This window comes from Ahaetulla prasina, chromosome 1, assembly GCF_028640845.1.
Source record: "Ahaetulla prasina isolate Xishuangbanna chromosome 1, ASM2864084v1, whole genome shotgun sequence".
Classification (NCBI taxonomy): Eukaryota; Metazoa; Chordata; class Lepidosauria; order Squamata; family Colubridae; genus Ahaetulla; species Ahaetulla prasina.
Window position 1 is genome coordinate 297,493,425 of NC_080539.1, and position 19,554 is coordinate 297,512,978.

Here is a 19,554-nt window from a genome sequence, read left to right on the forward strand (position 1 = left end):
CAAAGCACGGGCGTGCCCGAACCCCCAAAATGCAATACGTGTATGCCCCGTGCATGCACCTGTGGCCCCCGCACATGCCCCACCCCATGTATGTGCACGCACCCCCTGTGCATGCACACGCGCCCCCCCCGCACGTGACCCACCACCACACATGCAAGGCAGAGACCTGATGACCAGCTGGCTGGCACGTTTGCATGCATGGTGAAGCTGAACTGGGGCGATGGCTTGCTTGCCCACAGAGAGGGGACTGCGTGCCACCTATGGCACATATGCCATAGGTTCGCCATCACGGTTATAGAGTGAGCATATTTCTCCCAACAATTTGGCTCCTCATTTTACCAACCTCAGAAGGATGGAAGGTTGAATTAACCTTGAGCCGGTCAGGATTGAACTGCTGAAATGCTGCCGGTCGGCAGTCAGCAGAATTAACCTGCAATACTGCATTCTGACCACTGTGCCACCAGAGCTAGGTAAAATGGCTACTGGATTCTGGATGTCAATTCTGGAATCTTCTGTCCGATCAAGGAATGGTAATAACCATGCACTAAAAGAAGTTGGTCTCACTATTCTCCTTGTCAAGATAACAGGAAAGTCTTTTTATGACCTCATTGCTAGAGGCTGTATCAAGGGGCAGGTGACTCAAGGAATAATAATAAAAAAAATTTCAGTACCTACATACCTACAGTACCTACATACAGCAAATGCTGTATGGCCTGAAAGATATATAGTGATCAGAATGCTATGTCCTTTTATTGTCTTGTGTGAAAGGGCCACAACATACATGCATAGTCTGCAGCAGAGGTGGGTTTCAGCAGGTTCTGACCAGTTCTGGAGAACTGGTAGTGGAAATTTTGAGTAATTTGGAGAACTGGTAGTAAAAATTCTGACTGGCCCCGCCTCCATCTATTCTCTGCCTCCTCAGTCCCAACCGATTGGGAGGGAATGGGGATTTTGCAGTAACCTTCCTCTGGATTGGGGAGGAAATGGAGATTTTACAGTATCCTTCCCCTGCCATGTCCACCGAGCCATGCCATGCCCACTAAGCCACACCCACAGAACCGGTAGTAAAAAAATTTGAAACCCACCACTGGTCTGCAGTAATGAAATGAGCTATTTATGCAATTATAAATGCACTATTTGTAAACTACTCTTTATCTATTCATAAAAGCTCTGAGAATACCAAAGGTATTCTTTGCCTAAAGTGCCATCTTTTGGGCTGACCCTGAATGGCTGAAGTATCATCAGAATTTGAATGCTTAAGGGCTACAGTGCTTTGTGTGATTCAGCATTCACATTTTCAGTGAATAGAGAAACACTCTCTACAGTAAGAGTCTCTACAATCTCTCTGTGTGTAGAAGTGAACCATATCATCACAATTTTAAGAAATCGGTGGAAAGGGTTTAGATGACGAACCAACTCAAGTTCTTGAGGCCAGGACTGGAGCCAAGATTGTTTGCATGTGTGTTCCTGGCTGGTAGGCATCACAGACAGCAATGGTTGTGCCATGGTCTGTTAATAACAATGCAAACTTCCGTAAGACTATTTTTTTCTTGCTAAATTAGATGGGATTATCCGAACTTTCCCAAACTAATTCTCTCGGAATCGTGGGATTGAACTCTCAAAACTTCATGACTAAAATAAACTGTTAAGAGTACTAGTACATACCAGTCTGATACCAGTTTAGGAGAATCAGTTAATTTACATATTACTCAATGTTTGTTTTCATTATCTTTAACTGGGTGAAACAGTGTCTCATAGAGCAACCGTTTTTGAACCAAGGTGTCTCAAATGGGATAATTTTCAGAATGTGTTCAAAACCTGGGATCCTTGACTCCCAAGGGAATGAAATTTTGGGAAGTTGTGCCTACTTTAGTGCTACTGACTATAGCTGTGCTGCTGCCGTGATTATATGATCTTCATTTTTAATGTTCTGGGATAGTTTCCCAGGCAATCTCCCAATCCCTTGCCCTCACTTACCTGCCTGCTAGAAAGGGAAAGGAAGGGAGGACACGAAAGGAAAGGAACCCCCATGCATCCATCTTGGCCCATGCCACCCCGCTACAAGTCTTCCCCAAACTGCGCTACTTGTGTGCCTTTCCAGCACCTCCTGGGCACCCCCAATGACCTGCACCACACCACACCACCTTTGTCTTCTTGCATAGCACCTCTTGCACACCTGATGCACCCTTTGTGACAATCACTGACCCTGGGTGGCACCTCTTGCACACTCTGAAGCACCCCCCCCATTCACTCTTTCCAACCACCTTATGTCTCTCATGTCCCATTCCTGACTGATGAGGAACCTATCATCTGTGACCTCATGCACTCTTTACCTGCATTTCCCCCTATGTATCCCACATATCCTGTGTCACTTCCCCCATGACCCTTAGGTACCTTCTTGACCTCCACTGTCCCCCTCTATGACCTCCCTGGCCCATGCAGCACCTCTCTTGTGCCCCTGGATACCCTTCCTAACCTAAGCCACCTACCCTTGTGCCCTCCCTGACCCATGCAGCATTTCTAGTGCACCCATACACACCCTTCCTAACCCTTGCATCTCTCAAGTATCCCCTCACTTCCTGTTCCACCAAGCAGCAGCCATTGACCTTAAATTTGTAACTTCCTGCTCTTACTCACTGATTTTTCCCCTGCAAGCTTTCCACATGCAAAATAAATAAGAGAATTCTAGGGAAGAAGGAATCCTAGGACAGGCATGCAGAAGTAGAAGGAGAGAGGGAGAGAGAAAGAAAGGGAGGAAGGAAAGAAGGAATGCTTTGAATGCTCTGTGTGTCCTGCAAGGAAACTCAATGGGGAAGATGGTAGGAAGTTGGGATTCACTTCAGTTCCCCACTGCTTTTTTGCCTTTCCGTAGTCATTTTGTTTCTTTGTTTGGGTAATGAAATATTAAGAATGATGACTCTGAATGATAAAGAACGATGAGTTTCCAGTCACAGCCATACCCTTGGGTTGTAACTCAGAGGAATGCCAATATACCATTCTGTACTTTCAGCTCTTGAAACCACACCCTGGCTACAAGTGATTGCTCAATAATCTGATGCAGAGCTCATGTGAACTTGGCCTTCTCAGTATCTTTTATTTATCCTTCTCTTCATAATTACTTAGTGATACTATGCTTCATCAGTACACAGTATTCCTACTCGTTGTTTTTGTTGCTTTTATTTCATATGCTAGCATATCTCATAGAGTCTTCAATGGTTCTTCAGAGTGTCACATGGAGGAGAATATATTTTCTACTGACAGCGATCAAACATGCAACAGTTCCTTATTACATACGTTGATAAAACATTGTACAGGTAGTCATTGACTTACAACCATTCCTTCAGCAAATGTTAAAATTTTAACGGCATTGAAAAAAGTGACTTATGACCAGTCCTCACACTTACAACTGTTGCAGTATCTCAATGGTAACGTGATCAGAATTTGGGTGCATGGCAACTCACATGCATTTATGATAGAATAGAATAGAATAGAATAGAATAGAATTTTTATTGGCCAAGTGTGATTGGACACACAATCTTGGTGCATATGCTCTCAGTGTACATAAAAGAAAAGATACGTTCATCAAGGTACAACATTTAATTGATTTAATTGATGGTTACAATGTCCCAGGTTCACCACCGGTGACCTTCCCAGCCAGCTTCCGATGAGCTAAGACCATGGCAGGAAACTGGATTCACTTAAGAATCTGATTTGCTTAATAGCCAAGGCAAAAAAAACCCCAGGGAGGATTCACTTAACAACCTCTTTGCTTAGCAACAGAAACGCTGGTCCCAATTTTGACCATAAGCTGAGGCCTACTGGTATTAGAAATCAAGGATCCACCGTCCTGCCTAGTATGTTACAAATTGGCGGTTGCAGTTCTGAACATGCAGGATTAATCTTTTTTGTCAGAAGAATCAATACAGGTTGCCTGCTGTTTGAGCTTTTTACCAATTGGCAGTGACTACTTTGTAGTAAGGAAAATTGCCAGTCTATTCTTTTATGAATCCCCCAATTTATCCAATTGTTGCATTTTCTATACCATGTACAGTAATTGCCTAATTATTTATTTTTAATTGCACTATTGTAGTACTGCTGTATATTCTTTGTCTACCTTATGATACAGTGATACTGACAGTACATGTTTATTATTATATTATGATAAGCATTCTTCCTGCCCTTCTTGTGGCTGTACTTGGTACAGAATTTGGGTCCAATATTTATCATTCTTGTAGACCTGGCTATTACATATAATCAGTCTGGGGCCTTGCCGTTGTAATATTATGCACAATTTTGTCTCTTTTTATCTCAACAATTCTCCAAAGCATGGCAAGGAAGAGTTTCTGCTATTTACAGTAGTCAACACTAGGGTAGCTCCTTCATATATTTTGAACTTCACTTCCAGCATGTTTTGCCAAAATGGTTGCCAGCTCCTGATGTAAATGTAAACACAGAGAAATTAACACACGCCAAAGAAGATTAAGGAGGTATAACAAGGGCAATTTTGGCAGAGATACAGTTATCTTTATACAGAGATATAGTTATGAAGACTAGTTTTCTCCTGAATGCGCAAGCATTTACAAAACAGTTTTAGATAGCATAGATTCCAGTGATTTCTCTTGGCATCCATCCTAGCTATCAACACTATGCTTCCTCTTCATGTAGACATAAGCATTCAAAGTAGGCACCACAGTGACATCTGAAATAGGAGAACAGAGTTGCATACAAAAACACATGGTAATAAAAAGTTTTAAGCATCCTGCTGTTATTATCTAAATTTCCCTAACTGGAGTCATAAAATTAATGTTTCTTTAAAAAAACAAAACAAAAAAAGCATATAATGGATAACTGCTGCTTTTGACTGTTGCCTATACCAAATTTTCACACATCTAGAACCATTTCAGGTAAGACTAGATCCTTTAGTTTGTATCTATGGGCTTATGGGTATTGTACTGCAGGGCTACAATACCTACGGTATCAGCCCCAGACAGCATAATCAATTGTCAGGGATGCTTTATTTTAATGAAGGGATGCGCAGTCTAATAATAATGGGAGATGAGCAGATTCCCCTTCTCAATTTCACTTTTCATAATTAGGGGTGAACAATTTTAGCAAAAAAAAAAAAGTAACTTCAATCACTTTTTTTTTTAAAGAAAATGTAGCATTTCACATTCTGTGCCAAAAGGTGTTTCAGAGCAGAGACACAAATCTAGCACCTGTTTACAACTCTTAAAAGCATATCCATGTTTTCCTATACAATCCCAAAGAAATATGTGGTGGCTTTAAAAGTTTTTAGATGTGTCTATACCTGACTATAACTCTAGTATTCTTAATTTCTTATCATGTTGGATACCAAGTTGCTTTTATGAAAAATATTCCTTCTTTCATCCTTCTCGAAATGGGCCTTAATGGTCATTTTATTAGCCTCTTGGAATTTTATATGTAATATAATGGCCTTTGTGTCAACCCAGACACAACAACCCAGTTAAAATAGTTTAACTTAAAATATACAAGATACAGAACAATAAAATTATAGTTAAGCCAAAAGAAGTAAAATAATAGAAAAGTAAATCAGATAAAGCTGTTGACTTAACTAGAATCTTCCTTGTTTCAATGTTTAACAAGCAAATTGATAGGTAGATGTCTGAAGCTAAATAAAATTGATGCCAGAAGAGAAATAGTTCTGAAGCCTATAGACTTTATCAATAGTGAAACCAGAGTCATGAGCAGACCACCAAGAGCACAGGAAAGTGACATATCCTGTAACTTTTAAATAAATAATCTTATTTGAATCAATGGCACGACTTTCTTAGCTACAGTTGTCGTACAATGCATCCATTGGTACCAGAAGGGGTGGGGGGAAAGCACACATTTTAAAATTTATTCTTAATCAACGTAGCCATTGGCTAAGTAGCCTATCCTACAAAGAGTTTCAGGACATCAGGCATAGTCATTCCATACCTTTGTGTAACTTTGGGGTAATAGGTTAGAATCTTATCCTTTGGTCAATTTTTTTCTTAGCCTGGATAATTCAATCTATTGTTCATGTTCCTGACTTGGCTCATACCATATTGCAGGTGATAATCCAGCCCTAACAATTCTCAGAGCAAACATATTCATACAATAAAATGGAAGATTCATTCAGTACACTATTTTCACCTGTGGAAATGGTAGGAAAAATCTGTGGAAATGGTAGGAGAAATCTGTTATACAGTAAGGATTTAATTATATGTTTTGCAAACTCTGTAAGTTTGAACAAAATGATGAGTAAATAGAAAGTGTTGAATTTTAACATTGGCTCCAATAAGCTCATCATTAGTTTACAGATTAATTGATATATTGGTAATATACAATAGCTCCATAATGAATTACTTTTTGGGGTTACACATAACTCACATACTTAATAATAGCTTTATGACAAATATTTTACATAGTGAATTTTAGCCTTTCATAGAATTCTCTCCCTTGCAGATACCCATACATACATTATGAAGGAATAACAAAACATATTTTCCAAACAACCTGATTATTCTCTTAAAGCAGTCTTTGGTTCCTTGACATTGATTTAATCACTTGGTTTTACATTGGGAAAATAAATAGTAACTAAAGGTAAATGCACTTCCCTTGGGTGAGACAATTTCACCATAGAACCTTTACTGTAATTGCAGGATGTGATTCCTGCAGCTAAGATTATCCTTGTTCATTTCCATGTCTTATATATTTGTCTGTTTGGTTTTACAATAATACACAGTGCCTCAAACATCATGAGCATTTTTTCCCTGGAATTTCTGAAACACAGAAGTAGCTTTAAAATCAGCGCAGAAGGCAAACTTTTATATTTCTTTCTGATCTATCACAAAATGACTTGGTGCCATTCAGGAGATATCTGATGGCTGAATAATAGGATACCTTTGTACTTTATGGACTGAGCCATGAATAGGCAAGAAATTAAAAGTGGCAACTCACAGTGAAAAATCAGAGAGAATAGATTTCCAAGACTCAGGAAATTGTCCTGTAATGTTGGTATTACAGCTGTCACCTGGTTCCATTTGTTTACTTTGGTTCAAATTGTCTGAACAATTTGTTTAGAAGATGACTGTTAGACACATATATTGATGCATAAGAAAAGTCATGCAAAATCAACCTGTAAAGTATTTCATTAGAACTAATCAGTTTCTATTCTATTAATAGTAGAAACACCTTTCATTATTTCTGTCTTTCTGTTAATAAAACCCAGAACTAGAAAAAGTTTTAAACCAATTTAGAACAAACAAAAATAGCAAAATATCAGTAGGATAAAACCTACCGTGTTTCCCCAAAAATAAGACCCTGTCTTATATTTTTCTGAACCCCAAAATAAGTGCTTAGCCTTATTTTCAGGGGAGGTATTATTTTAGGGCGTGTGGAGCAAGACAGGGCTCCTCTTGCCATCTTACCTGATTTCCACCTCTGTCTCCCTAACCCTAACCTAAGGAGATGGCGGGACCGATTGTGCATGCGCTTAGTTTTCGCGGAGGGCTTATTTTTGGGGGTGGCTTATTTTAGTGCATGCACTCAAAAGCCCAATTGGGCTTATTATCCAGGGAGGTCTTATTTTCAGGGAAACAGGGTAGTTACGATGGCAACATGCCCAGGGAAATAAAAACCAAACGAAGAACAAGTTGGTTGTTGCCAAACAGACTATAAAGTAGAGATGACACAAACCACCCTGAGAAGACAGTTCAAAACCAAGGCATCAGCAAGACAATCCCATTTACAGCAAGCTAATTTCAGAGTGGGAGGAGGGCTGGTGAAAGTGGTCCTTAATTTTCTGCTTCCAAAATTCTGGAATTTATCCAAAATAGATAAAATCCTGCAAAATATTGAAGATAGGGCAGTATTATTTTTGTGTTTTCAGTCATACAGAAGATATACTGTATAAATTCTCCTTTGTCCAAATCCACAGGCCTGATGAACAAAGAAGCAAACATGTTCTGGAACCGTTGAATAAAGGTTTAATCAGGCCTGAGCCTTGGCACAAATTGAGTACATAGCAGTCCATTGCAAAGTCAGCGCTGGGAACTACCACCTCCCAGTCCTGTTTATAGGCAGGACCACGCTCCCTTAGCCCCACCCACTCAACCACCATCTGGCATTGGCATCCAGTTCTGTTACAGCAGGCACCTCGGCCCATCATCTGGTGCCCAGGCCACACCGGCCTCCGTACCATGGCCTGTAGACCACATCTGTTCCACACACTATTACATCCGGTGCCGGCCAGTTGGGTCCTGGAAGGCCAGCAGTCATCTGAGCAGGTGATAATTATTCTGTCCCCTCCCAGCCTCAGCCACATGAGCTGGCTAAACGAGCCAGTAATTGAGTTCATGGTTGCTATCAGTCCTGGCAGGGAATCTTTGCCTGCCAAAGTCTCCCTTATCTTGGGGTTGCCAGGCAACCAGGAAGTCAGCAATCCAGGCCGAATGTTCAGCTCAATTCTCCACAAGTCAAAGAGTTCAGCTCACTTCTCCACGAGTCAAATAGTTCAGCTCAATTTTTGCTCGTCACGGAGCAGAAGAGCAGCTGGGGCTGCTTTTATACTCTGTGGGGTGTGGCTCCGTGACTCAGCATTCTCTAGGCCTGCCCCACCCCTTCCTTTGTTGTAGCTGCCTCTCGATCTCTGAAACCTGGGATCTAGCCAGGCCTGATTGCCATCAGCCGGGTCTGGAGGCGTGGCCTGGGGGGGGAGAGTCAAGGGACAGAGGCCTCGTTATCTCCTCCACCTGGCCTGCCTCTGGCTCCTGGAGCTGAGCCAGAGGAGCCAGTGCTCCAGAGGTAAGTCCTGAAGGCCCTTCCCCCACACTTTCCAAGTCACTTTCTGGCAGGGGGCCCAGCTCGGGGGGCGCAGACACAACAATAATGCTGCCATTGCCTCCCGCTTCATATTGCACCTGGAGCCAACGCCGTCCTAGCTGGAAACTTTTGTTGCTGCCCAGGCTGTCGCATGGCACGCCGGCACAGCTCTTCCTGCTGTCGCACTCTACAATTCTCCCCTCCCCCAGGTATGGCAAACTGGTCGGGTTTGACAGGCAGCTCCCCCTACCAGGAAGACAGTAAACATGTATATGTGTGTGTGTGTGTGTATGTATATATATATATATATATATATATATATATATATATATATATATATATATATATATATATATATGTCTTATTTGTCATCTTCAGGCTTCAGCTTCGTGCTTCTGGGAGCAAAGAAGCTGAAACCTTGCTCCCAGAAGGCACCACAGACAGAATCAGCAAGATCCTCCACAAACACAACATCAAGACAGCATTCTGCACAACCAAAAAATATCCACCATCCTAAGAAACCCCAAAGACAAAATTGAGTTAGAAAATCTAGGAGTATATGAAATCCCATGCACCGCCTGCCCCACCACATACATCGGACAAACCAACAGAAGAATAAGTGCACGCATTGAAGAACACAAGAACTCAGTCAAAAAAGAGGAACCAACTTCTTCCCTGGTCCAACACCTTAAAGCCACAGGACACGATACTGACTTTAAAAAGACCAGAACTATCGCCAAAACTGAACACTTTAACAACAGAATAATCAGAGAAGCCATCGAGATAGAAAAACGCCCACACAGCATGAACAAACGAGATGATACCTCCCGCCTACCAGCCATTTGGAAACCCGCCCTTATTGACAAACGAGTCCCTAACACGAGGAATGACACCAGACCCACACTCACGAGGTCCACACAGGATGTCACCACCACACATCCACCCAGAAAGCAGACCCAAACCCACACTGATCAGGAAACACGACCAAGGACCAGAAGCCAGACCGCAGCTGCAACATTAGCCATTTCAAACCCCTCCAACCCATACATACAGCAGACAGACACCCACTATGAAGATGTAGCACAACCATGAACACGAAGCCAAACAACAGCAATGCAGCTCACCAGCTCAAATCCCCCTGCAACTCAGACTAATCTGAGCACAACCAAGCCCCCACCCAAACAGGACACACCCCCATCCAATCAGAGCACAAAAAAACCCCATCCAATCAGAGCACAGCCAAGCTCCCACCCAATCAGTTCAAACCCCCACTAGCAGTTAAAAAGGAAGAAACAGCTGCAATCACACATTGCTCCCAGAAGCACGAAGCTGAAGCCTGAAGATGACGAATGAGACTTCGTCGAAACGTCGCCAAGACACTTCCAATTTTACGTGGGAGAAAACCTGAATAACCAAAGACCTACATACAAACACCCGCGAAAACCTCAGAAAACACACACACACACACACATATATATGTATGGCATGGTCATTTGTCCCTGGGTGCCTGGATTCCATCCCTCCCCTGGTTTGTGGGGATAGGTTTTGTGGAACTTTTGGATTAGTTGGGAGGCCTGCATGTCCTTCTCTGTCACCTAGGAGGCCTCTGTAGAGGGGTACCCTCTCCACTGGACCAGGTATTGTATTCTATCCCTATGGATTCGAGAATCTAGTACTTGATCGATTTCATTTTGATCACTGCCAATGGGTCCCCAGGGGATGGGGAAGGGGCCTGATGTGGGAGTCCTCTACTGGCTTTAGCAAACTGCTATGGAACACCAGGTGAACTCATCCCAAAAGGTGAGGCAGTTTCAACTGCACTGTGACTGGATTTATTACCTTCACTATGGGAAAAGGGCCAAGAAACTTTGGACCCAGTTTCTTGCAGAGTATTTTCAACTGAAGGTATTTGGTTGAGAGATACACTTTTTCTCCCACCTGAAATGGCTTGTGAGGGACCCGTTTTTTGCCTGCTTGGGCTTTGTATGATTCGGCTGCTTTTGTTAGTGCTGTTTTCACAGCACTCCATACTCCTTGTATGGTGCTCATCCACTCATTGGGCCAGCAAGGGGAGAGAGGTTCCTGCGGGTACTCAGGAATAGGCACAAAGTCTAACCCACTGACCACCCAGAATAGGGTAAACCCGGTGCTACTATGCACCACATTGATATATGCTACCTCTGCAAACGGCAGGAGCTCTGCCCAGTTGGTCTCCTGGTAGGTGACATAACATCTGAGGTACCACTCTACCATGGCATTAGTCTGCTCAGATGCCCCATTGGTACTCGGGTGGAAGGCTGAACTAAGGCCCTGAGATAAGCCGATCATCTGGATGAACTCCTGCCAGAACTTTGCCATAAACTGCACCCCCCGATCCGATATTATCTGCCAGAGCACCCCGTGGATATGAGAGACATGGGTGATAAATAATTTGGCCAGTTTCCGTGCGGGCGGTAATCTGGAACATGGCACTAAATGGGCTTGCTGCACCCGGAGCTGACGCCATCCCAGCCAGAAACCTTGTCACCCCCCGGCATGCCCGCCTGGTTGTTCTTGCCACCATACTCTCCAGTTCCGCCCTCCCCCAAGGTATGGTAGACTGGTCGGAGTTTGGCATAAATTATATTTTGGTGGAATTTCAGGTGATCTCAGCCCCCCCAGGTAAATCAGACAAAATTGACAAAACAAACTTATTCTACTTTAATTTTAAAGTTACATTAATGGAAACTTGAAATTGAAAAAGTACAACTTCCTGCTGCCACTTTTAGAAAGTTGCAAGTGAGAAAGTGCAACTTCCTGTTGCCACATTTAACTGCTTGATCCATTAGGCAGGGTTTTCCCTACATTTCTTTCTCTGACCCTTAAGCCATTAAGGCTCCTGCCTCTCTTTATCTGATTGTTTCCTGGGTAGCATCTTTGCCTCCCTTTCCCCAAGGTCATGTCTGCATTCCATTACAGATGGAGTAGGATGAGAGAATTTTTTTTTCTCATACGAGCTTCCCAAATTTGCATTTCCTTAATAAATGTAAGCTATAATGCAGTTAACCTTCACTGTTTATGCTTTAAAGGTTTTTAAAATGCATCCAGCATGTTCATGGAAAAAGAAAAAACAAAATTAGCACAAGTATTTATTTAATGTATTTATTTGTTAAATTTATTTGTCTGCTATCTCACTCTGGGGCTACTTTAGGTGATTTACAACAATAAAAGGAAGAAAAGTTCATGAACAGAAGATCTAGAATAATAAACAATGAAAAACAGCACAACAAGAAATACAACTATTAAGCAAACATTAATCTATAATGTGTATTAATAGGAAAAATGTGTCCAAATTGCATAAAATTCTCTGATATGGAACTAGCACAACTTATAGATTGAAAAATATTAAAGAAACCAACATTACATGGTTGTCTATTTTTATAACTTTGTCAACTCTGCAGACAATTGAGTAGTTGGGACCAGATGGATAGGTAAGATAAAGTGAATGGCATTTATTTATTTATATTCCACTTTATTTTTACAAATAATTCAAAGTGGTGAGCATATCCTTTCTCCTCCTATTTTCCACACAACAACAGATCAGTGAGGTGAGTTGGACTGAGACAGAGTAAGTGGCCCAAAGTTACCAGCTGGCTTTCATAGCTAAGGCAGGACTAGAACTCATGGTCCCCCGCTTTCCAGCTTGGTGCCTTGATGCCAATCAACATACTACTGAGAAAAAGTTGAGGATCTTTTAGAATACTAATGATGTTTACAATGCAGTAACATTAAAGCCTTTGGGATGTTTAATTGTTGATCTTGTCATGCAGGGACAGAACAATAGTGGGAACATGGAACATGGTAAGAACCATGAACAGAGAAAAGCTCAACACAGTGACTGACATCTTGGTAGTAAGCAAGCACTAATATCTTAGGAATCAAGAAATTAAGATATGCTGGGATTGGACACTTCAGGTCAGAAGACTGCAGTAGTGAGGGTAGGAAAAACAAGGAAGGATATAACAAAGATGGTATTTTAATAGAATACAGACAAAATGTATTGCAAAAAATAAGCATGTGATTTGAATCGCATGGATTGGCCGTTGGAGAGGAAATGACACAGTATTTACTAACAAGTCACCCGTTCTGCAATGTGGCATATACAGAAGCCCATTGCTGCAAATGATGGAGAGTCAAGGGAGTGGCAGCGGTCAAGAAATTTAACAAATAAAGAAATATTGTTAAAGGGGTTATTTAGAGAGTGTAGCACGATTTCAGCTGAAACATCCGCAACTGACTTTCATTCTAACCCAAGTGCAATTCCAAGTGCTGCTGTTATGATTAACTAGTTCTGAACGGTTAGGACCAGATTCCGTGAAAAACTGACCACTCCCGATTAATCTGCCACTGTATTGAGATCCACTGAGAAAGCACGGCATATATCGATCTCATTAATTCTGGGAGTTTAAGTCCACCCGTCTTAAAAGTTGCCAAAGCTGAGAAACCCTGTATTAAACTCAAGACGTTACCATCGCAATACGCTGCCAACCTGGCCAGTTTTAGAAGGGGGTTAGATAACCCTCGTTCAAAGGGCATCAGACACAACTCACGGCCGCCCGGAGAGCGGGGTGGGGAGGGGGAAAACCGGACAACTCACTTCCTACTAGTCCCTTCCAGTTCGGTGCACGATCCCCGCCCTCTTTGCTCACTTGCAAGAACGCACGTGTTGCCTCCAGCTGTTGCAGGCACCCCTGGGGAAACCAGCAGCGACGTCGGGGGTTATAACACGCATGCGTGCTGCCAACGCTTTTCCCCCCTTTTTTTCGCTGCTGCCTCCTTGGCCGCCGCGAAGCTAACGTTCCTCCCGCATAGAGATTTTAGACTACCCTTCTCTCATTGGCCGCTTTCCTCCCATCACGCGCATCTAGTCCACGCCCCCCTCGGGTCTATTCTCTTTTGGAGGCAACGGGCGCCAGGGCCTTCGCGTCCCTTCCCATCTCGCGCGCGCCCTCGTTTCTTTACAGTTCCTTAGCTCGGATTACTTCCTTCCCTATCGGCCAGGCTTTCGGCCGCGCGGGGAGAGCGCGTCTGCGCGCGCCGTTTCTCTCTCAACACCCCCCCCTCCCCGCGTTCTGTCAACGTCTCGCCCCGGCTCCAGTCTTCTGGCGGCTCCTTTTTAAGCGGCGGTGGGTTCCTGCTTCCGTCTTCTCGGTTCCCCCCCCCACACCTCTCCCTTACTCCCTCCCCCGCTTCCATCGCATTCTCCCCTCGCGCGCCGCCTCCCCGCTTCTCCTCCATCGGAGACCCCGGCACTGCGGGAGCTTTGGCCGGCGCGGGGGGGACCCAAAAAGCCAGGTTGCCGACGCGGATTTAGGTAAGGCGAGGCCGTTGTGAGGGCTCCGAAGTGGGGAGGGGGGAAGATTTCTGAAACTTGAGAGGATGCTCCCCTTGAAGCTGAGGCGGCTTACGGTCCCTTCGACCCGGTTCTTCGTGGTGGGCCTGGCGTAGAAACAGCGGTTATTCAAGCCGCCGGCGCGCGTGTGTGTGTGTGTGGGGAGGAGGTGTTGTCTCTTGTCAGCGAAAGGCAGGGTAGGAGAGGGGATGTGCAGGCTCCGCCAAGGCTGCCGAGCTCTCCCGGGACAGGGTTCTCAGGGAGGAGGAAGGAGGGTTATCAGCCCAGCCAGGGCCTGGACTCCCTTGAGAAGGCAAGGAAGGCGCTTGAGGCCAGAGAGAGATAAGGAAGGTAGGTAGGTAGATGAGATGACTCGCTGCGGTTGCTATGTGGGCGCGGAATCCCGGAAAGCGGCTGCACCGAGCTTCAGGAGGAAGCGGGTGCCACAGAGGAAAAGACCGGGCGGGAGCCCAAGTCTTCAAGCCATCAATCCGTACAGGAGGCGCCCGGGAGAGTCGCGTCGAGCTCTGCAAAAAAAAAAAAAAAGGGGGGGGGGGAAAACGCGGAAACCATCGGCTGCCGGTTGCGGGTGCGTGTTTGGAGGAAGGCAGTGCTCGCGGCGGAGGGATGGGAAGGGAGGCCGGGGATGTGGCGAAAAAGTGCCTTAAAAAGAAAAGCAGTGGTTCTTGCCCCTTTTTCTGATTTCTTCTCTCTCCCGCGTCCCTGGGGGGCGGGTGGGTGGAAAGAGAGAGAGAGGGGGAAACCCTAAGTCGGGAAATGTACCTGGGGGTTAGCGAAAGCGAAATGTATACCGTTCAAAAGGACATAAGGGGATAAGGGGGTCTGATCGGATGCCGGGATTTTCTTTTTCCGTGATTCCTATTAAGAAACCACGTTGAGTTCGTCAATATCCATGGAGATTTAATTGTCGATGTATCCTGTGTTATTCAGCGTTCTAATTCTTAACAAGGTGCTTTTTTTGTGCTTCGTGTAATTACGTTTGTTTGTCTTTGGATATCTTTTACTGTCTAATACTTTGAGTTTAAATTGTGCTATCTGCAAAGTGAATCTCTTAACGCACTGAATTGATTTTCAATAAAACCTGCTGCTATGTATTTTAAACGTAAGACTAGGGGTTTTTGGTGGTTGTTGTTGTTTGCAATGGAGGGAATCGTGCCATGAAAATATCGGAAGAATAATAAGTATTAGGTTACAAGGCCAAATCTTTTTTAGGGCCACTGACTAGAAAAGTTTTCAAAACCACTATTGTCTACTGATCTGAACACAGCACTTCAGGAGTAAATATGAAACTGTATACTTTCTGTAATTCACTTTGGGCCTTAAGTCTGCAAATATTTACATGCAAAACTTGGCAATTGATAGTTTGGGAGTGGTTCTTAGTGGAATTATCTAAAACAAAGTGATACCATATGTCTGAGGAGCAGGTTGTGAATGTTTAGAATTCTGTTTATATTAATATTAGTAAGATTTGGTTTGGGAATATATTTAATTTAAATTGTTTAATGTTAATAACAATTACTAGTATTTCTTTTATAAATTAATAATTTTATCTTATATATCCATGTTTTTTTAATATATATATATTTATATATTATAAATATATAAATAAATAAATATATATATATATAAATAAATATATATATATTTAATATATATATATATTAAAATTTATATATATATAAATTTTTTTATTTGCATTTATATCCTGCCCTTCTCCGAAGACTCAGGGCGGCTTATACTATGTTAGCAATAGTCTTCATCCTATTTGTATATTTATATACAAAGTCAACTTATTGCCCCCAACAATCTGGGTCCTCATTTTACCTACCTTATAAAGGATGGAAGGCTGAGTCAACCTTGGGCCTGGTGGGACTAGAACCTGCAGTAATTGCAAGCAGCTGCTGTTAATAACAGACTGCATTAGCAGTCTGAGCCACAGAGGCCCCTTATTATTATTATTCAGACTTCAGCAGCTTCTATGTATAAGAAAGGAAGGCAATTAATCTTGAAAGAATATTCCTTCAAGGCTATTACCATGTCTTTCCAAATTTATATTGATTATAAAAATAACACAATATTTTAAATTTATGAGAAGTAGATAGTTGCAGATCATGTCTATAGTTGCTGATAAAAGAGATCTTAGAACTTTATAAGAAGAAACTGTTATCCATTAATTTAGTATATGATGTGGTTTAACTTTGAATAACAGTTTTGTTTATGCATGCTTAAATCTATTTAACTTCATATTTGAATTCTGCAGATATATATACTTGAATACTGTAATGCCAAAGGAAAACCTCCTTTCCCTCTTTCAGACGTAATTTTCATTGATTTCTCTGGAATTTACTGTATGTCAAGGTAAGTGTGTACAGTATAGGACTGCAGATTTAATGTATTTGTTTTGAATATTTATGCCATCCATTCCCTTGAGTCTTCTAAACTAGAGTAAGATGAAGTTTTATTTCAAGTTCAATATAAAATACTGTATAATAAATTCTTACAGTATTTATTTTAAGAGACTGTTGTTTGAGCTACAAAGTAAAATATATATAAAGTGATGGGTTTTTATTAACATTGGTCAATAGCCACTTAGGCTGTCAAAAAAAATGTTATAAACTGATCAAAGTACCCCATGATGGTATAAGAATGGGATAAGATTACAGGGCAGCTTATTAATGTACATACAATTGAATGTAGCAGGTGTTTCTCCAGTTTGAAAGCAAGTTGTTTACTGTTAGAACAAACATATGAGTGTCAGAGTACATTCCAGTGTTTTAGAGATAAGGATAATATAAATGATCTTCTTTTTAAAGAAATATATTATTTTTTGAGACTGAAATCATCCCAAAATTTGAAAAAAATGTGGATTTGTGGCTACTGTGGTATTTATAATGAGCAAAAGTAATTACAGTGTTAAGTTGGTCTGGAGGGGGAGCTAGTGCCAAAGCAAAAGAAAATTCAAATTTATGCTTCTATCTTTAAAACTGGAGTTTGTTTCTAGCTTTATGATTGTGTTATATTGTTATAAAAATGTTTGATGGGGAAATCCTATGCAACTTATAATAGTAATATTGATATTATTGCATTTAGTGCCCATTACAATAAGTTCATTATTAAATAAAGAGTTTGCATATAGTGTATTGCATGATTCATAACAAGTTTGATCAGTCTGGATATTTCAGAACTCAATCCTTTTTATTTATTCATTTCATTGAATTCATTACCCCATCCTGTTCCAATGGGCATCATATATATGTTATATACTACATCATGATTATCAATTTTGTTTTCAGAAGTTCTCACTTTAAAGCTATTTTTTATTAAGAAGACTTTTATAACCTGATAACATGAACTTAGGCTATATGATCAAAATCGACTCAGATTCTTGACTACAGTGAATTTTACTTTTTATTGAACATACAATTTAAACCACTTCCTAGTTTAATTGCCTCATCTCTATATCTGATTTCCAAGGATGCAATGGGTTAGAAAGCAGCCATTTTAAAAAATTCTTCCAGATGCCACAAGCGAGGTTGGCAAAATATCACTGTCAACCCTTCTGTTAACTTTTATTCCTCTTTGGAGGAAATGTAATGATTTATGATGGTGTGATTAGGATCAGCATCAATGTAATATAGAATCTAGGGGCATGGAGGGGGCTTATATACTTCCATTCCTGTATGCTCCTTTTTTAATTTCCCCTCATGGGTTGGAGAGGGGAGTAAAAAAGTGATAACATTCCTAATAAAAGATATTTTTTGTAATTTTTCCCCCTATGGTTTTATCTCAAATTTGAAGAGACAATTTCTATGACTTCATCTCAAATTCGGAGGGATACTTGTTTGGAGAGCACACTTGAATGTGAGAATCAATTTTGTCCCAACCACCGGAACTGTTATAAATTAAAATTTCTCCCTAATGGTTAGCTGTAGGGACGCGGGAATGACTAGCACGTATGTGCGAATGGAACCTTTACCTTTACCTTTAATGGTTAGCTATTAGAATTGCTTGATTAAGTTAGTTTTCTGACTATCTCACATGGTTAAGTTTGTTCTGAGAACAGGGTTATCTGTTGGCATGTTGGAAAATGCAGAAGTAGGTTCTTAAAGAGAAGCCAAACTTTAGTTCTGGGCTAATATTGCTCATTACTCGTTTTATTTCAATTTTAGAATAGAATAGAATAACAGAGTTGGAAGGGACCTTGGAGGTCTTCTGGTCCTGCTTAGGTAGGATACCCTATATCACTTCAGACAAATTGTTATTGAATCTCTTCTTAAAAAATTCCAGTGTTTATTTATTTATTTATTTATTTATTTTATTTATTTATTATTTAAATTTATATACCGCCCTATCTCCCAAAGGACTCAGGGCGGTTCACAGGCATATAAAACATCAATATACAAAATTAAAATAATCTTTAAAAAACTTATTCCAATGCCCTATTATTAAAATAAAAATATAAATATTAAAATCAATTTAAAACCCCTGTAAATTTAAAATCTAAGCCAGTCCTGCACAGATGAATAAGTGTGTCTTGAGCTCATGACGGAAGGTTCAAGGTCCGGAAGTTGACGGAGTCCTGGGGGAGCTCGTTCAGAGGCGGGAGCCCCCACAGAAGGCCCTTCCCTGGGCGTCGCCAGGCACACTGCCTAGCTGACGGCACCCTGAGGAGTCCCTCTCTGTGAGAGCGCACGGGTCGGTGAGAGGTATCTGGTCGCAGTAGGCGGTCCCGTAGATAACCCGGCCCTATGCCATGGAGCGCTTTAAAGGTGGTCACCAAAACCTTGAAGCGCACCCGGAGCATTTTCAACTTCTTGAGGCAAGTTGTTCCACTGAGTAATTGTTCTAACTGTCAGGAAATTTCTCCTTAGTTCCAAGTTTCACCCATTGCTTGATTAGTTTCACCCATTGCTTCTTGTCCTACCTTCAGGTGCTTTGGAGAATAGCTTGACTCCCTCTTCTTTGTGGCAGCCCCTGAGATATTGGAACACTGCTATCGTGCCACCCCTAGTCCTTCGTTTCATCAGACTAGACATACCCAGTTCCAGCAACCATTCTTCATATGTTTTAGCCTCCAGTCTCCATATCATCTTTGTTGCTCTTCTCTGCATTCTTTATAGAGTCTCAACAACTTTTTTACATTGTGGCGACCAAAACGGAATGTAGTATTCCAAGTGTGGCCTTACCAAGGCATTATAAATGGTATTAACACTTCATGTGATCTTGATTCTATCCCTCTGTTTATGCAGCCTAGAACTCTGTTGGCTTTTTTGGCAGCTGCAGCACACTGCTGGCCCGTATTTAAGTGATTGTTCACTAGGACTCCAAGATCT

At 41.8% G+C, this 19,554-nt stretch overlaps 1 protein-coding gene and 1 long non-coding RNA gene across 2 annotated transcripts in view; one reads left to right on the forward strand and one right to left on the reverse strand.

Moving 5' to 3' along the window:
• LOC131187498 (uncharacterized) overlaps positions 1 to 13,674 on the reverse strand; it is a 53,923-nt gene extending 40,249 nt beyond the window's left edge. The window contains exon 1 of the long non-coding RNA XR_009152563.1: positions 13,466 to 13,674. This is a non-coding gene — a long non-coding RNA (uncharacterized LOC131187498). The remainder of the gene's footprint in view (positions 1 to 13,465) is intronic.
• Positions 13,675 to 13,785: 111 nt separating this feature from the next.
• FUT8 (fucosyltransferase 8) overlaps positions 13,786 to 19,554 on the forward strand; it is a 122,963-nt gene continuing 117,194 nt past the window's right edge. Inside the window, exons 1-2 of the mRNA XM_058161855.1 lie at positions 13,786 to 14,182; positions 16,482 to 16,579. The gene's annotated coding sequence lies outside the window, so the exon portion shown is untranslated. The remainder of the gene's footprint in view (positions 14,183 to 16,481; positions 16,580 to 19,554) is intronic.